Source organism: Culex pipiens, chromosome 2 (assembly GCF_016801865.2).
Source record: "Culex pipiens pallens isolate TS chromosome 2, TS_CPP_V2, whole genome shotgun sequence".
Classification (NCBI taxonomy): domain Eukaryota; kingdom Metazoa; phylum Arthropoda; class Insecta; order Diptera; family Culicidae; genus Culex; species Culex pipiens.
In genome coordinates, this window is record NC_068938.1 from 281231 (window position 1) to 301503 (window position 20273).

A 20273-nucleotide genomic window follows, 5' to 3' on the forward strand; every position below is an offset into this window, starting at 1 on the left:
TTGTGTAAACTCTTATACTTGCGTTGCAGATGAATTCCAACCCCATTTGAATAAAATAGTACAGTCCAGACTCGATTATCCGAAGCCTCGATCATCCGAAGTTTCGATTATCCGAAGTTCGATCATCCGAATGTTTGTATTAGGCTTCAGATAATCTATGTTCTTGTTTTTAATAATTTATGTTCTTGTTTTTAATACAGAATTCGAGTTCTGCGACCTTATTTTAGTCAAATTTAAATGGTAAATTTGCTATTAAATTACATAATGCATTTTTCATTAATTCATCACCGCCATTTTGGCCACCATTTATATTTTAAATTTAGTTTAGCGGTCATGCTTAAGCAAGAAATCAAAATTATTATCAAAAAAAAAAAAAAAAATCATGGTAATATTACATCTGGGAAGGGGTACATCTTTTATGTCAGAAAAAAATGTGTAATTTTACCTCTGGAAATGTGTTATTTTACCACTTTTCTGGTGTAATTCCACATTTTCAGTATAAATTGAAATTAAAATACAACAGGTAATATTCAACCTGCCAAAATCACACCTTCCAAATTTACTTTTTTTTTACTGTGTTGTCTTCTTCTATATATATAAAAAATTTCGACGGTTTTGTTCGAACGCGAATCAGTTCAATACGGAGCGTCGGATCGAGGTGCTCTTTGTTGCGTTGGGTTCGTATAAGCCCAAGGAAGGTTCTTACGCTAACTAATTGACACTTTGACCACTCTGGAACCGATTCCGGAAAATCTGCAGATTGTATGGGAAAAGCTGCGTAAAATCAAATTTTGATCACAGGAGGCTGAATTAGCAAACAAGCAAGAAACGTCAGAAAACCAAGAAAGGGCAGGACGAAGTTTGCCGGGAAGAGCTTGTTTTCATATAAAAAATCGAGTGGATGTGGTCCTCTCGGTCCAGTTTTGGGTCTCACAGCTTGATATTGCTGTTTAAAATTTATGACAAAAAAACTATTTAGACGACTGCAAAAATAGTGATTTTCAACATAGGCTTCACCCATAACGTACGTGATCGTCAGAAGATGCCAGATATTCTAGTTATCAACTGAATCCAAAATTTATAATTGAGGTTAAAAAACCAATAATTTAGTAACGTATTCAAACTATGTTTGTATTTTTAAATTAAATATATTTTTTAGAGGTGGGCAAAACCGCTCTTTTTTAGGAGCCGCTCAATTTCGTTCGCTCATTAAAAAGAGCCGCTCTTTTGAACGGCTCTTTCGCTCTTTTTCAAAATATGAATGGAAAAGATATTTAAAAAAAAAATGGTGTGATTTTTAAAGCTATTTAGATTGGAATTATATAAATTATTTGAAATCAAAACGACTATAAACGAGAATATGTCCTTGAAAACCATAGGTCTTGGTGGTCTCTGTCAACATTTCTACTCATACTTGAACGTTCGAATAATTGAATGGCATTCAAACTTAAATCTAGTATTTTGGAGAAATTTCTTTTACTTTAAAATTGCGTTTATTTTTGCCAAAATTGGACTTATCTCGATTAAATTTTCAAAAGGCCCTATCTGCATAGGAAACCCATGAGGGATAGGTTGTTTTGAAAATTTAATCTAGTAATACTGATATTTTATTTAGAGAAAATATTATTTAAACTCTTTTCTTCATTCTGATTTGATCGGTAAAGTCTATAAACGCCGAGATAACGCTGAAGTTTATTCGGGCAAAAGGATTTTATTTTTTGTAAATCTTTAAGCTATTCAGTAAATTTTTGGTAATTTTTTTTCTGAAATTCTCAAATTTTTATTCGGGTCATACTTTTGTCCTTTCAGGCCTGATATGACCCAAATATCAAAATTTCCAAAACAAGCCTATAATTTTCGTCTGGTCATTAGAATCATTTTCCCATCATTTATTTTTTTTTTTAATTTAGACCTGACAGGGTTAATGTACGATCAGTACAATGAAAAGTTTCTTCAAAAAAAAAGAAAGGAAACTGAAAATATGAGCACGAAAACTATTAAGAGATTTCCAAATATTGACATCAATACTATTGAGAGTCTTTGAATAATATTGATGAGAAAGTTTCTATAGACACCCCAATAAAATATGACGATTTAGTTCTGAAAATATCGGGAAATAGCCCCTCTTTAACCTGCCATTCTTTATCCTGAAGTACTTGAAAAAGTACACCAAGGGACAATGTTGGGATTATTTTTATTAGCATTGAAATATTTTAAATTGTATTTTCAATTCTCAAAAACAAATTTTACACTACAATTTGTTGGAAATTCAATAAATTATATTTATAATAAGTTTAAAAATTATTGCATCTTGAAACGGTTCTATAGACCGGAGTTTAAAAAAGAACCGCGGTTCTTTTTTTGTGAGCCATGGTTCGTTCGCTCTTTTTAATGAACCGGCTCTTTGAGTGGCTCGCTCTTTTTTTGCCCACCTCTAATATTTTTATCGGAATTTTGAATACGTCATCAAATTGGGAATCGGAAAATGGACCTCGGACCAAAATTAAACATAAGAACAAAGTTTTACGCAAATCGCAGATGGGATTCATGATCAGGGACCAACATCAAACCTTTGTTTTACGCAGAGGGGTCGGAGCAATAAATTATGCAAAAATCTGTTTTTTTTTTATCTTTTTAGTGTTTATTATTCATTTGTAATCTATGTTTGCTTTAAATAAAAATGCCAATATTTGATCTGATTTGCTTAACGCATTTATGAGATATTGTGCCGTTTGATTTTGAAACTTGTGTTGTTTCAATTAGGGGAGACTTGATCCCCGGGGACACTTGATTCCAAGCCTGTATCTCGTCACCATGTGGCTAAAACAATTAGCTTTGTTCTAGAAAGTTGTGCGAAATTAACCAAAACTCATTGTAGAGAACAAAGAAAAAAATAAAAAAATGTTTGGATTGAGTTACACACATTTTTCTAAAACGAGCTGCAAAAAACTTCCAAGAGATCTTTTTTTCTTTTTTGATATGCATAGAAAACACTCAAAAATTATTCAAAAAAATATTTTGTATGTATGAATTGTTTGATAAACTTATCAACTCCAAAACCCTTACGCATTTGATGTTAAATTCATCGTCATACTATTTTTACAATCAATTGTTTAAAAAAGTGCGTTTAGGGAGACTTGATCCCTGCATTTTTACAGTCACTGGAATCAGCCTCAAGATCAATTAATTGGGCTGGGTTTTCATACATAGTTTACTTTAGTATAGTTGTACATAACTTACTGCAGTTTGAACCTTTTTTCAAAAGTTTTGTAAACAAAAAAATCCAGCTTTTGTAAACATGCTTAATTTTGGTCTAAAAAATAATATTATAAGTTTATAAGTTTTTAAATATTTTACATACTAAACTTGTTAAATTTTGAACACAAACGTACAGGTTTTATGTGAAATTTCTGTAACTTATAGAAAATCAAAAGTTTGGATGAATCAGAAACATTTTGCTTAAGATTTGTTCAAAATGTTGAAAGGGGGATCAAGTTACCCCTAACATTTTTAAAATGCTGGTTTAAAATATTTTTTTAAAACGCTTGGCATGATTCGAAGATTTCATCTGATGAAATACCCTTCTAAGCCAAACATAGATGAATGTTTAAGCTTTCAATTCATGCAAAAAGTTTATAGTTTTGTGAGAAATTGACAGAGTTATGTGCGATACAAAAAAAATTCGCGTCAACTGGCACACCATTTGAAATGCACTTTCTCTGATCAAGCTCAAACTTGGTGGAGCTATTGATACAATGAAAACATTTAAGAATCCCGATTTTGAACCAAATTGGACCACCTCTTTTTTGACACCGCCCCAAAGTTTTGAGAATTTCGTATTTTTTTCAAGAAACCTCTTTTTTCAAATGGCAAAACTTGGCGTCATCAGATTTTCGATTGCAATCAAACTTTGATGCATTTTGCGCAATTGAAAACTTTACATGTAATTTTCTCAATATACATGCGATTAAATTTTGAATTAAACTTCACCATTGTGTTCCCGGATGATTTTACACAAGAATCAATTTAATGTTGGGCGAATTGAAATCTCTTGAGATAACCATTTTCTAAGCTTGCAGTTGCAGAATTTACCTACCACGCGATGCATTTTGCTTAGAAAACGAACAAGCAGGCTTTTGAAAAAAAATTAAAAAATCGCTAAACTTTGGGACGGTGCCAAAAAAGAAGAGGTGGTCCAATTTGGTTCAAAATCGGGATTCTTACAAGTTTCCATAGTATCAATAACTACACCAAATTTGAACTTGATCAGAAAAAGTCGAATTCGAATGGTACTTGTTTGTGTAAAGATGAGGCGAAATGACCCTGTTATAAATAGATTTTAAAAAATGCATGCATTGAGCTGTGAGCTAATTAAAAACACACTATGAGAATAATTTAATTCTACCGAATTACTTTTACTAATGATGCAAAACGGCTTCTTTTTACATATAATATACTTTAACAAAGGTGCTAAATGCTAAAAAAATCCCAAATTAGAAAATTTCGAAGAAATAAGCGAAATTCTGAATTACTTAAACCAGTAATATTATTCAAAAATTATAATTTCTACGAACATGACGGCTAATTATTACTTTCATCATTTCTCAAAGTTTCATCAAGATAATTTTTCATGATTTAAGTAAAATAAATTTCGGCTAAAATTTATGATGCAGACTCTCAAAATTTATCCTCTGTAGTAATGGTTGAAATTAAAATGTAAGCTATTTCTAACTGAATACCAGCACCAAAACAATTGTTGAATTACCTGATCAAATTCCTCACCAAATGTTTAAGTTGTTCACAATAAGCTATCTGCTTCATTAAATCAACTATTTTATACATTTTATTATTCAAAACATTCCAGCAAATGTCTCAAAAATGAACCATCCATTCCATCAAACGTTTAATTTTGGTTGTACCTTTTTCCCAAACCTTCATAAAATTAAGACTGATTCATTTCAGCCAGCGATGTGTTTCTAGCCTTTAATCAACCGTATCATTAACTTTGAGACCGAAGTACCGACAATCAAAATGGGAAAAGGATATCCGTTTTACCAAAGTCATCTTCTCCGGAGGGCGGTGAAAATTAGAATTTTTGATTAAATTTTCCCTTTTGCATGCATAATTTACGGTGCGAGAGGATCGCTGTAAACACTTGCCCGTGGAAGGTCGGCCAGTGAAAACAGAAGCAAAATTTTCAAAACTCATCTAACAAATTGCCGAAAAATTGGGCATGTCTCCTTGGGCCGCCGCCGAAAAACAAGTCGGTTTTGTGTTTTCATAAAGGAAGACCCGTTTTGATACGAAATGGCAATCAACCGACAAAAGGTTCAGCAGCAGCAGGTAGCTGATTTAGTAATGCTAGTAAGCTTCAAAATTGGGCACGGTTGAGTGCGACCCGCAATTTCTGGATTAAGGAGATTCTCAGTGACGGTTAGATCTTCAACTTGTGTCACGTATAGGGAAATGTTTTGCAGTTTGAATGATAATTGCCGTCGTGGTCAAATGTTTCAAAGTATCGATCGATCAGACAAGTCTCCAGAGCATTCTTAATTACTTCATATCCGGCCAGACTTTGGGGCTTTCTTGTAGGTTTGCTGGGCGTTTCCCAAGTTTCTTATTCTTATTATGACGTGCGTTCGTCCATTACATTGGGGTGAATTTATAGGCCAAACCGAAGGACCGGGAGAGGACCCCGATTTAAATTAGCCGAAGTAATTTCATGTCCCCTTCACGCTGCAAAAAGGAAGTTGTTCTATTGTCTAACTGTGATTGTGAGGAAAATTATTCCTGAGTCAATCTTAATCACGAGGGGAAGATTTTAATTGCCTGATTTTTTCGCATCGCTTCAAGTTATTTTTTTTACATAAACTACATTTATTTACAATGACAAAATAATTTTAAAGAAATTTCAGAGCATTGCGATGATTTAGTATTACATCTTGAGTATTTTTTGTTCTGAATGTAACTAGAAAAGCATCACCAGAGCATTGAGGGGGAATTGGGAGTGCGGGAACGAGAAAATGATGGCTATCTCATTTCCAGTTTTGATGGACACCACTTTGGGTGGAAACGAGAGCGATGCTGGGAGCACGGAAGCGGAACGAAAAACATTTTCCTCTCGCTGTTGGAATGTTTATGTGTGAGTGCGTGTATGTGTGCCAGTCCATCTATACATAAAAGTACGGGTAAAGGACAAAGCCAAAGGAAAAGGACTAAGAAAAACATTTTGTGGTTTTTATTTAATTTCAATTTCTAGCAGTCCGAATGATAAATATTACGGATGCTTACTCGTTTATATAAATGGATGAGCTCGGGAGGGGGAAACGATGCCACTCAAAGTGATTTTTTTTCTGGGATACTGAAATTGGTTTTTCGTGAAAATAAGATGGCGAGTGGAACGTAAAGATGTGCCAAAAAATCATCGCTGCTGATTGAATTGAAAATTTTAATAATATGTTTCTAATATTTTGAAAATAAGCTTATGACATATTTTTTTAATTAAGCTAAATAAATAAAATTATAATGAAAAGAAAAGAAACAACAAATGTATAAACGAACTTTCTGCACTTTTAAAAATATCGAATAGAACTTTCAGAGTATTTTTTCTCAACATTTTTGCTCGTGTGCTCTCTTGTTCTCGGACGCAGTCATCGTAATACGATTGAACTTAGTGAATAGAAGTTGATTTTTCATAGAATCTTTAAAAATTCTTCACTGTATATTTTTTTTGAATTAATCCTCACTGTTTATGTTAAATCTTTTGTGAAGTAGTGATCTATTTAATTCTTGTGGAAAATTTTACACATTTCCGCAGAAAAAAATAAGAAAAAAAACTATGGCTTGGCCAATGTTCAAGTTTTGCCTTCCTCTGATATAATTTATTACCCAGAAGAAGTAAGATAAGCAACTTTGAAGAAAGTTTCCCCCCGCTGCTGAGCCATGCAAACCACTGACGCGGCTGACTGATGCTACTTGTACTAGCAAACCACCGAAACCAGCTTCCAACACTCCCCAATTTTCCACCCGAAGAAACGGGATTTGATTTTTTTCGTTGGCTTTTTCACCGTACTTTGTTTCAATCATCATCATCCTCATCAACGTTTGTAGGCTCCAATTTGTAAGATGGAATGAAAGTCAAGATTTTTTTAGAGGGAAGAATAAATCCTTCAGACATCAAAGCAGTTTAATGTTTTTGGAAGGATAACATCCGGCTGGACATGGATCAGTGCTGTGGCCAATTTTGCATTTCATAATTTTATTAGGATTAGACATCAAATTGATTGAAAATCAACAAAAAATATTCTATTTCAATTGAAAAAACCTGTTTCACCCGATTAGCATGATTGAATTTTATAAATCAAATAGAAGCAGTGGCAATAATTGTGCGATAAGTCACACCCCTCTAGACAGTCAACTGAATATTTCATCAGATAGCTTAAATATGCTTTCCGCCTTTCCCTGCAAGATAAAAATCTGACTGTAAACAAATAAATGTATGCAAAAATGACATTTTTCCATTAATATCTCGGGAGATTATTTTAATCCCTTTGTGCGACTTATGGAACGCGTCCCAAGCACATAATAGGTCTATTGACTGTGAAATTGTACACTCGTCGCAGTGATATACTCCCTTCGTCTAGCTACGAGCAGGAGTTTTTACACACTTGTTTCCCGAAAAACGGGTATCGTGCATTTCATGCTTTGTTGTAACTTGCTGTAGGGAGTTGGTTCATCCCCTGTTTCTTCGATACAGCAAGTGAGAATTATCAATAATCTAATTGGGGGAAGGGTGTCATCATCCCATTGTACCTTATTATACGGTGACCCCTGCTGTAGGAAAATTCGTATCTATATAGTCAAGGCACGGAATCGAAAAAGGGCTCATTTTCTTGTGTCTAACGGCAAATCATGTAACAGGCCAGGTTTTGATGGATCTAGACTAAACCGACCCCGCTGAGTCCGAAAATCGCGGTCACGAAGCCGGATTCCTTAAGGGAAGCGAGATATTCAAGATGGCGACCAATATGGCGGCTATATAGAGAAGTTAACAATATCACAGTATGAAGGTTGTTGACGTGTCGATTTTAACTAATTTTGGGCCGCTGAACCCGAATATGACCAAGAAAATCGGTCACGGCGACCCAGAAGCGTGTAATCCAAGATGGCGTCCAATATGGCGAAGAGAGAATCTTCAAGTATTTTTAAACAAGATGTAACAGGTTTGTGACCGATCAAATTTAACTAATTTGGGGTCGCTGAACCCGATTATGAACATGAAAATCGATCACGGCGACCCAGGAGCGTGTAATCCAAGATGGCGTCCAATATGACGAAGAGAAAATCTTCAAGTATTTTTAAACAACATGTAACAGGCTTGTGACCGATCAAATTTAACTAATTTGGGGTCGCTGAACCCGAATATGACCATGAAAATCGGTCACGGCGACCAAGGAGCGTGTAACCCAAGATGGCGTCCAATATGGCGAATAGTGAATCTTCAAGTATTTTTAAACAAGATGTAACAGGCTTGTGACCGATCAAATTTAACTAATTTGGGGTCGCTGAACCCGAATATGACCATGAAAATCGGTCACGGAATCCCAGGAGCGTGTAATCCAAGATGGCGTCCAATATGGCGAAGAGAAAATCTTCAAGTATTTTTTAACAAGATGTAACAGGCTTGTGACCGATCAAATTTACCTAATTTGGGGTCGCTGAACCCGAATATGACCATGAAAATCGGTCACGGAATCCCAGGAGCGTGTAATCCAAGATGGCGTCCAATATGGCGAATAGTGAATCTTCAAGTATTTTTAAACAACATGTAACAGGCTTGTGACCGATCAAATTTAACTAATTTGGGGTCGCTGAACCCGAATATGACCATGAAAATCGGTCACGGAATCCCAGGAGCGTGTAATCCAAGATGGCGTCCAATATGGCGAAGAGAAAATCTTCAAGTATTTTTTAACAAGATGTAACAGGCTTGTGACCGATCAAATTTACCTAATTTGGGGTCGCTGAACCCGAATATGACCATGAAAATCGGTCACGGCGACCCAGTAGCGTGTAATCCAAGATGGCGTCCAATATGGCGAATAGTGAATCTTCAAGTATTTTTAAACAAGATGTAACAGGCTTGTGACCGATCAAATTTAACTAATTTGGGGTCGCTGAACCCGAATATGACCATGAAAATCGGTCACGGTGACCCAGGAGCGCAGGGGTGCCAGGTTTCCAGATAAATCTGGCATTGCCAGATTTTTTGAGCGCCAATTAGAAAAAAATAATTTTCTATTTCTTCCTCACATTGTTTTATTGACGTATTTTGTTTATTTTGTAAAGCTATAATGTATAAAAAGTGAAAATACACAGTTTTTGAACAAAAAATTACTTATTACTTTAAGAAAAGTGGCTTGCCAGATTTTTCCCAGATTTTTTGCCAGATTTTTTACTCTTCAGACCTGGTAACCCTGCAGGAGCGTGTAATCCAAGATGGCGTCCAATATGACGAAGAGAAAATCTTCAAGTATTTTTAAACAACATGTAACAGGCTTGTGACCGATCAAATTTAACTAATTTGGGGTCGCTGAACCCGAATATGACCATGAAAATCGGTCACGGAATCCCAGGAGCGTGTAATCCAAGATGGCGTCCAATATGGCGAAGAGAAAATCTTCAAGTATTTTTAAACAAGATGTAACAGGCTTGTGACCGATCAAATTTACCTAATTTGGGGTCGCTGAACCCGAATATGACCATGAAAATCGGTCACGGAATCCCAGGAGCGTGTAATCCAAGATGGCGTTCAATATGGCGAAGAGAAAATCTTCAAGTATTTTTTAACAACATGTAACAGGCTTGTGACCGATCAAATTTACCTAATTTGGGGTCGCTGAACCCGAATATGACCATGAAAATCGGTCACGGAATCCCAGGAGCGTGTAATCCAAGATGGCGTCCAATATGGCGAATAGTGAATCTTCAAGTATTTTTAAACAACATGTAACAGGCTTGTGACCGATCAAATTTAACTAATTTGGGGTCGCTGAACCCGAATATGACCATGAAAATCGGTCACGGAATCCCAGGAGCGTGTAATCCAACATGGCGTCAAATATGGCGAAGAGAAAATCTTCAAGTATTTTTTAACAAGATGTAACAGGCTTGTGACCGATCAAATTTAACTAATTTGGGGTCGCTGAACCCGAATATGACCATGAAAATCGGTCACGGAATCCCAGGAGCGTGTAATCCAAGATGGCGTCCAATATGGCGAAGAGAAAATCTTCAAGTATTTTTAAACAACATGTAACAGGCTTGTGACCGATCAAATTTAACTAATTTGGGGTCGCTGAACCCGAATATGACCATGAAAATCGGTCACGGAATCCCAGGAGCGTGTAATCCAAGATGGCGTCCAATATGGCGAATAGTGAATCTTCAAGTAATTTTAAACAACATGAAACAGGCTTGTGGCCGATCAAATTTACCTAATTTGGGGTCGCTGAACACGAATATGACAATGAAAATCGGTCACGGCGACCCAGGAGCGTGTAATCCAAGATGGCGTCCAATATGACGAAGAGAAAATCTTCAAGTATTTTTAAACAAGATGTAACAGGCTTGTGACCGATCAAATTTAACTAATTTGGGGTCGCTGAACCCGAATATGTCCATGGAAATCGGTCACGGCGACCCAGGAGCGTGTAACCCAAGATGGCGTCCACTATGGCGAAGAGAGAATCTTCAAGTATTTTTAAACAACATGTAACAGGCTTGTGATCGATCAAATTAAACTAATTTGGGGTCGCTGAATCCGAATATGACCATGAAAATCGGTCACGGCGACCTAGTAGCGTGTAATCCAAGATGGCGTCCAATATGGCGAAGAGAGAATCTTCGAGTATTTTTAAACAAGATGTAACAGGCTTGTGACCGATCAAATTTAACTAATTTGGGGTCGCTGAACCCGAATATGACCATGAAAATCGGTCACGGTGACCCAGGAGCGCAGGGGTGCCAGGTTTCCAGATAAATCTGGCATTGCCAGATTTTTTGAGCGCCAATTAGAAAAAAATAATTTTCTATTTCTTCCTCACATTGTTTTATTGACGTATTTTGTTTATTTTGTAAAGCTATAATGTATAAAAAGTGAAAATACACAGTTTTTGAACAAAAAATTACTTATTACTTTAAGAAAAGTGGCTTGCCAGATTTTTCCCAGATTTTTTGCCAGATTTTTTACTCTTCAGACCTGGTAACCCTGCAGGAGCGTGTAATCCAATATGACGAAGAGAAAATCTTCAAGTATTTTTAAACAACATGTAACAGGCTTGTGACCGATCAAATTTAACTAATTTGGGGTCGCTGAACCCGAATATGACCATGAAAATCGGTCACGGAATCCCAGGAGCGTGTAATCCAAGATGGCGTCCAATATGGCGAAGAGAAAATCTTCAAGTATTTTTAAACAAGATGTAACAGGCTTGTGACCGATCAAATTTACCTAATTTGGGGTCGCTGAACCCGAATATGACCATGAAAATCGGTCACGGAATCCCAGGAGCGTGTAATCCAAGATGGCGTCCAATATGGCGAAGAGAAAATCTTCAAGTATTTTTTAACAACATGTAACAGGCTTGTGACCGATCAAATTTACCTAATTTGGGGTCGCTGAACCCGAATATGACCATGAAAATCGGTCACGGAATCCCAGGAGCGTGTAATCTAAGATGGCGTCCAATATGGCGAATAGTGAATCTTCAAGTATTTTTAAACAACATGTAACAGGCTTGTGACCGATCAAATTTAACTAATTTGGGGTCGCTGAACCCGAATATGACCATGAAAATCGGTCACGGAATCCCAGGAGCGTGTAATCCAAGATGGCGTCCAATATGGCGAAGAGAAAATCTTCAAGTATTTTTTAACAAGATGTAACAGGCTTGTGACCGATCAAATTTACCTAATTTGGGGTCGCTGAACCCGAATATGACCATGAAAATCGGTCACGGAATCCCAGGAGCGTGTAATCCAAGATGGCGTCCAATATGGCGAAGAGAGAATCTTCAAGTATTTTTAAACAACATGTAACAGGCTTGTGATCGATCAAATTAAACTAATTTGGGGTCGCTGAATCCGAATATGACCATGAAAATCGGTCACGGCGACCTAGTAGCGTGTAATCCAAGATGGCGTCCAATATGGCGAAGAGAGAATCTTCGAGTATTTTTAAACAACATGTAACAGGCTTGTCACGGCGACCGAGGACCGTGTAATCCAAGATTGCGTCGAATACTTGAAGATTCTCTCTTCGCCATATTGGACGCCATCTTGGATTACACGCTACTGGGTCGCCGTGACCGATTTGCATGGTCATATTCGGGTTCAGCGACCCCAAATTAGTTAAATTTGATCGGTCACAAGCCTGTTACATGTTGTTTAAAATTACTTGAAGATTCACTATTCGCCATATTGGACGCCATCTTGGATTACACGCTCCTGGGATTCCGTGACCGATTTTCATGGTCATATTCGGGTTCAGCGACCCCAAATTAGTTAAATTTGATCGGTCACAAGCCTGTTACATGTTGTTTAAAATTACTTGAAGATTCACTATTCGCCATATTGGACGCCATGTTGGATTACACGCTACTGGGTCGCCGTGACCGATTTTCATGGTCATATTCGAGTTCAGCGACCCCAAATTAGTTAAATTTGATCGGTCACAAGCCTGTTACATGTTGTTTAAAAATACTTGAAGATTTTCTCTTCGTCATATTGGACGCCATGTTGGATTACACGCTACTGGGTCGCCGTGACCGATTTTCATGGTCATATTCGGGTTCAGCGACCCCAAATTAGTTAAATTTGATCGGTCACACGCCTGTTACATCTTGTTTAAAAATACTTGAAGATTCTCTCTTCACCATATTGGACGCCATCTTGGATTACACGTTCCTGGGTCGCCGTGACCGATTTTCATGGTCATATTCGGGTTCAGCGACCCCAAATTAGTTAAATTTGATCGGTCACAAGCCTGTTACATGTTGTTTAAAAATACTTGAAGATTCACTATTCGCCATATTGGACGCCATGTTGGATTACACGCTACTGGGTCGCCGTGACCGATTTTCATGGTCATATTCGAGTTCAGCGACCCCAAATTAGTTAAAATCGACGCGTCGACAACCTTCATACTGTGATATTGTTGACTTCTCTATATAGCCGCCATATTGGTCGCCATCTTGAATATCTCGCTTCCCTTAAGGAATCCGGCTTCGTGACCGCGATATTCGGACTCAGCAGGGTCGATTTAGCCTAGATCCATCAAAACCTGGCCTGTTACACGATTTGCCGTTAGACATGCTATTTTTGGGTTTTTAGCCTTGACTAATATGCTCAAATCGGTTTTGTGAATCAAATTGCTTTTATTGAAGACTTTTTCAGCTTTTTTACATCGTACAATAGTACTAGAAATAGCGATTACCTAATTTGCATTCGATATGTTCATAAACTAAACCGAAATGTCTAGCACTTTGGAAAAATCTGAATCCCTTTTTTTCCGTGCCCCGTGCCCAGTGAGAAATAATTGTTATTAATTTTGACGCTCCTGCAAACCAGGAAGAAAATGTGTCCAGATGTTGAAGTGGTTCATGAGTTAATCTCCATTTAGCTCGTGACCATTAGCCGCAGCATCCGAGCGGATAGTAATATAGACTCCCTGCAGTGTAGCGTTGTGGTCTGGGCCGAAATATTGGTTGGTTTGTTGGCGAGTTCATCAATGGATGCATTGCAGGTTAAACGGACCATATGTCGCGGCAAAGCTTGCATTATTGGTCATTTTCATAAATGGTGTCAAAGGTTAACGCGTTGGGTGTGGTTCCATGTGTGAGATTTTCATCAAATTGTGACTAGTTTTTGTTGTGTTAGAAATCGACAAATACGAACACAAAGAACTCGATTTCGACGTGCACGTGTTCAGCTTCGAGTGTCTGTGATTTTAATTTAAATTTAGATCAAAATTGTTTCTTTGTTCAGCTCGAGTTTTTTTTCCCTTACTACGAGAAAGCATTGCTCCGTAAATCCTTTTATCAAAACAATAAATTTTTCGAATAAATAAAAATCCTCTAGGAAAATAAAAAGCAATCCGATAGAGAAAAATTGCCATAAAAATCTCATCTGTATGGATAAAGTGTAATATCTTCAGCTCTAGATGGAGCAGAGAGGCACCACGAGGAAAAGCACTGAAAACAATAAAATCTAGAAAAAAAAGTTTACTGGTTCGTTTCGATTGTTTTTCTCGTTTTTTTGTCGTTGGGGTTCACTCTCCCACCAACGGGTAGGTCCTTTTTTCGGATTGGGTGGTTTGCGTTTTCATTGCGCACGAAGGATAACCGGTGGCTCTACGTGTACTTTTTCTTTCTCGGAAAATTCATTGCAAAGAATATAAATATACCTAGCAGTAGCAAAATGAAACCGAAGAGAGGAAAAAAATGGAAAACATAACCCAATAGAAAAGGGCCGCTGCGAAGAAGTCATTTTTTGTATTTACGTCCCATTTCCGCCCACCCAGAATATCTCATAAAATAAGACCAAGATAACCCCAACAGCATGAGAAGTTATGCGATGCTACTTTGGTCCTTATTGGGTATTGCTGGTGCTAGAGTGGTTGATGCTGGAGGGAGATCTTTTTTTTTGGACCATACAGCGCTCACAGGAATGGGGTAGCATTTTTATTTCTGAGCTTTCCAGATATCCAATGGTGGAAAGTGAAAGAGAAGAATAAATGTTTTTTGTCGTTCTTCTAGCACACCCCTTCAAGACATTCTCCCCCGTTTCTTCTCTTCGCCAAAAAGTTGAGTGGGCACGGGGGTGGAAATACATTTCCACCACCCGCAATATTTTCTTGTCCTCGATTGTAGCGTTGTAGCGCTAAAACGTTTTTTTTTTTATCAAATTGAGATATATTTTTTATGCCATAAAATGGGACAATGCTTTACTTTATTTTATATTTATGTAAATTTTAGGTTATCCTCAAAGGCCACCGTTTGTTTATGTCTGCTAGGCAGTGTTGAAAATCCGACGACTAAGATTAAATTAACGATTAATCACTGCCTGTTACACCTAACCAATAAGATTGCTGAGAATAGTCTTTATTCTCAAATTGCCACGACTAGCTGTTATTCGTCAAGAGTGCAGTCGATGATTGTAACAACCCATGACTGCTGGCGGTAAAGGGGCAAGATTGTATTTTGATCGCAGCAAGTTGGCGACTAAACCCAATCATTATTTTTTTAATCGTCCCTGCCACACTCAACGATCAGGTGACAGTCAGAAGTGACGAGATCAAAGTATACTCAGAGGGCCTTTTTTAAGGCAATCATATTCGCTAAAAGTGATTTTCTTTCAACCTTGCTGCTAGGACAATGATTTGAACCTTTACGCAGCAGTAAAAAAACATTTTAAAGTGTTCATGGAATTTTGCATTGAAGTTTCGTGATACTTTTAATCGATTGGTTAAAATATATGATGCACCTAAAAGATGATACATTTTTTAAACCGAGCAGTTTTTATTTTCCTATGTGTAGAAAAGTTTTTAAATCAATCGGAAAATGGTCGAGGTAATCTTGGTGCTCACTTCTTATATGATAGATTATGATTTCAGGAACAATGATTTCTTTTATAATAAAATACTTTTCGCACTTGAATTTTTTTTTTCGAAAATAACTTTGAATCAACACAAAATGTTTCAATAAGGATCATTTTGTCATTGAGTGATCAGGTTTTTGTAAATCTTTTAACACTTTCAGGCCTGATGGGTCATATATAACCCAAAAATATTTTTTTCCAAAACGCATTTTGCCATCATTAACTAAAAAAATATTGATGTATAAATGTTGAATGTTGAAAATTATGTCTGGCTTCATCATTCCAACCATTGATAGCTCTGTCACCTTCCCTAAGTGTTTTCAATTTTTAAGATTTGGCAGCTCTATCTTCGGTTTTGACCACTTTCTAATATTATTAAAGTTTTTTATGAAACCAGGTCTTAAATATTACAATGAAAGAGATATCCAGATTTATTATTCAATCCTTCACAAATTTTGATGATTTGGTTTCAAATTATAACATATTTGTTATTTATAGACTCTATTAAAGCCGAAAATCGAACAGCTTCATTGATTATTTCTGTTAGTTCTGATGGAATTTGGGACAATTCCTTTAACTAAAGTTATGTAACATTGCGTCACTGTTTTTAACATATTATTCACAATCTGGCTCTCTCTCAGCAGAAACCCCCTGCAGTGAACTATAAACACGTTTTTGTGTGCTTTGAAAAGTTATTGATCCGAAGCAGATCAAAAGAAACAGAAGCTCATTGAATTATCAATATCTGCGAAATGAATCAGACATGCGGTAGCATCTCTCAAAATCTGGCTTCTGGCTGTTGGCAAGAAACAAAGCCGGTCTCACGTACCCACTCGCTCAGATTGGTTTTGGAAGTTCCTGACTGCCAGTCTGTCTGGGTCGGTCGACATCTCCGGTGCACAAACAAACAATCTGGAACACCACAAATCGGAGGGAATCACAAGGGCAAGAAGAAATTCAACTCCCGAAATGGCCTCGAAGAAGAAAAAAACAACGGCAAACCCATCACATTCAAACCATACCTGGGTCAAAAATGCAATCCACCTTCCCTTTTCTCTGGTGTTAGTTTGAAAGATTTCAAAATTCTCCGAACACCTGAGAATTTTTTAAATTATAAATTTATAAATACAGTGTAAATAAATTTGAGTCAAAACAAAACCGGCAAAAGCCCAATGCCTGCAAATGCACCTCAGCAAAAAAAGAGGTGAGAGATTGAAGAGGAAACCGGCAGATTTCTCACCTTGCCCGGGGGCAAAAGCGCGCATATAAAGTCAAAAGAACACAAACGGCAAGCCGCCGTCAGCCGGCCGGACAAGGACCATCGAAATTTTCTCTTTTAACGAGTCGACGACACGGAAATATGATCAAAAATATAAATAAATAAAATATTGAAAGTACATCTTGGGAGCGCGCGGTCCGCTGGAAAAGAATGGGACATTATATTTCTTCTTCGTTGTGATCACACTTTCTCGATTCAAAAGTATGCTTTTTATGCTAGGTTTGATTAAGCTTGCATTTTTGAATTCATGCTTTAAGCAACATCATGCTTTTAATAATTGCAGAAATAACATAATCTTTCATAAGTAAGTCTGATTAGATAATTAACATTTTCAACGAAAAAAAATAAGTCGCATTATCTTATATATTTCGAATCTGTCAATCAACGCCAAACGCAGAAGGAACCAATGAGAAGCACTTTTATAGATACAGAAAAAAAACAAACTTGAAATGCCGGATTTCCCACAAGCAATTGGATTTTAATGGTCACCAAAACTTGACAAAGTTTCAATTTAATTATTTTTCTGTGTATTTGGATATATGTTTGTCTTACGGAATTTATCTCTCCATCGTTCTCACATTAGTTGACTCGGCTTGATAGACCCCAGAAGGTGAAACGGATAGGTTTTCGATTGACACTTGTTACAAATTTTACGATTCTCCGTTTTTCCTATGGTTGGATTAGGAGAAGAAATCAATTAACCATTATATCAGAGGCATTTTATTAACTACGAAACGGAAAGCGATTGAGCCGAAGTCGGATGGGAAAATGACAATTATCGAAATCGGTGGAGTTTGCGCGTTCGTAAGACCTCGTTTGAGTCTCAAGCTTGGGAATAATGATATAAAACAAGCTGAGGTAAAATACAGAAAAGACCTTGATAAGATACCTTTTCCTAATGGATGAGGTCAGCTTCATCGGCGGTACATTAGGCAACTTGGAAATTGGATAATGAATGCTCTTTTGAAAGAAAAAAAAACTTTTCACAATCGATCGAGTCTCAATGGCTAAAAATTTAGAAATGCTTACCTCTCTGTTGAACGACAGGCAATAAAATGCAGGAGGGAAATAAAGGCTACAAAAAATTCCCACAGTGTTTGCTCGTTTCTGATAGATATGATTTGAGTATGTCTTATCCAACAGTTGAGAAGCACAAACTCGAAAATGTTGGTAAGCAAACTGGGAAAGTTTGCCATTGTCTCGAAGGTGCAGCAGTTTTGGCTAGCTGACGGTTAAATTAATGTACTGCAAAGTTTGTCCTGAAGTCAGTGAGCATGAAATTAAAACTTGCGACATTCATTCTTTATTGTGTCTGATTTGAAAACATGAATGCGCTTATTTACAAATGACACTATGATTATAACTTTTCAACCGATTTGGTTTCTTATAAAAGTTTACAAATATATTTCAGGGACAAATTCCATAATTCTACGCCAGAGGCCAAACCCGTCTCGACTTGCTCTACCAGCGCTGTCGAAAATGTATTTTCATATCAAATCACATTGTAATTATTAAACAAAAAATATTTATTATAATACCATTATCGTATCACAACAGACAAACCATTAGGCCAGATATTTGGGACGCGATCTGTAATTATATCCATTCGAGGCTAAAACGAAATGCAAAACAGTTTTAAGAGCCCAAAAAGCATCAGAAGGTACAACGGAGAACTTTGAAATACGTTATTAAATTCGCTATGTTTCTTTTATTCATACAGAGACCTGATGCAGTCGCAAATGTGGAGCTGTCTCTTGAAAGAAGATGATATTAGAATTGTGCTGGACCAAAGCGCCAAAATTATAATGATTATGCAAGATGTTTGACGAAGGTAGCAGAATTTGGCTCTCGATTATGCACTGGCTGAAGATACGGTGTATGCAATAATATAGATACCAATTATGCCCCTCAGCATCAATCCTTTGTACCGTTTCAGGCATAATCTTTACTTTAAAAGCTAACACGTGCAAGGTATTTAACTGGTAGACTACGAAGTTTAAAAGTATGCAATTTCACGCGACGAAATGTATTTTATTACGCGTATAATAAGTGACATCCATCGGATCATGCTACAGAGCAATATTGTTTGTGATTCGCTGAATTAACAATCAAGGAAATCCAGCGTGTTAAAGTATGAAAAATCAATTATTCAAATTTTTACTTTAATGCTAAAGGGGAAGTTATTTCAAGCGGAGTTGAAAAAATGGCATAGCATTAACTCAAGCGTTAATTCGAAAGAAATGGAGACCATTTTATCTTCTAGTTAGGATTATGAAAATGATGCAAAGCTTGTTTTGATCTTTATAAACATTTCTACGAAAACTCTTAAATATGTTTCTCATAGTCCCAGAATGTCACCCCTTCCTCCACATTTCAACCCATATAAATGATAGTCATCTCGTGCGTGTTCCTGTCACGGTTGTCTGCAGTGATTAAATGTTTACATTATCCCTTTAATTTCCTCACCACTCATTTTTACTCCTGAACTCGGCCCGCTGCCATATGGAAGGTCCTCCCCACAAAGTTGCAGCCAGGAAAATCATGGTAAACAAAATCCGCTATCAGTTTCCGGCTCCGTACCGACACCGCACAATATACTGTTAATATTTTTCCAACAGATTATTTCACACTAGTCAAACAATAAATCTCCTTTCATCTTGCGAGTTCAGCTGAGAAGGTTCAATTTTCCCTCTTTGTAGGGCAAATAATGCCTCTGCCCTCCAACGCGATCATTTTTCCCGAGTCCCGAATAATTATGTTCCCTCCGAGCCATGTCGCGACTAGTCCGTCCACCCAAGGTCCTATAACTTGTTTATAATTTCACACTTAATTCATTTGACAGATGTCATTTTTACGATTTTTATTGCTTCACCTCGTTCATGGACAAAAAAAGTGGAAAAATTGTGGATGGCCTACGGCGCTGGTGGTGTTGCAGACAATGTCGATGCATGATGAACATGCTTCAATATGTGTCAGCTTGGAATGAAAAGTATGCAGTGTAGTAAGACAGGGTGGACAAAAAATAATATGCTATTTAAATGGGTGAAAGTCACTCACCGGAACGTAACCGACCTGCCTGAGCGATGAGCGCGCGTTATCGGATCCTTTCAACCCGGTATTACTCAATTCAATGCAGAGCAATATTGAATGGCAAAGTGTATGAGTGAGTGACTGGTCTTGAAAGAATGGAGTTTCGTTTTTTTCCCTCTTCTCTTCCTCTATATCTCTGTGTTCTTTGCCGATTCCCTCTCGACCGAAAGGATATTTGATGAGCGGAGTATATTTATACACAATAGAAATGAAACACTGTGACAAAATAGAGTAAACATTAATAAAG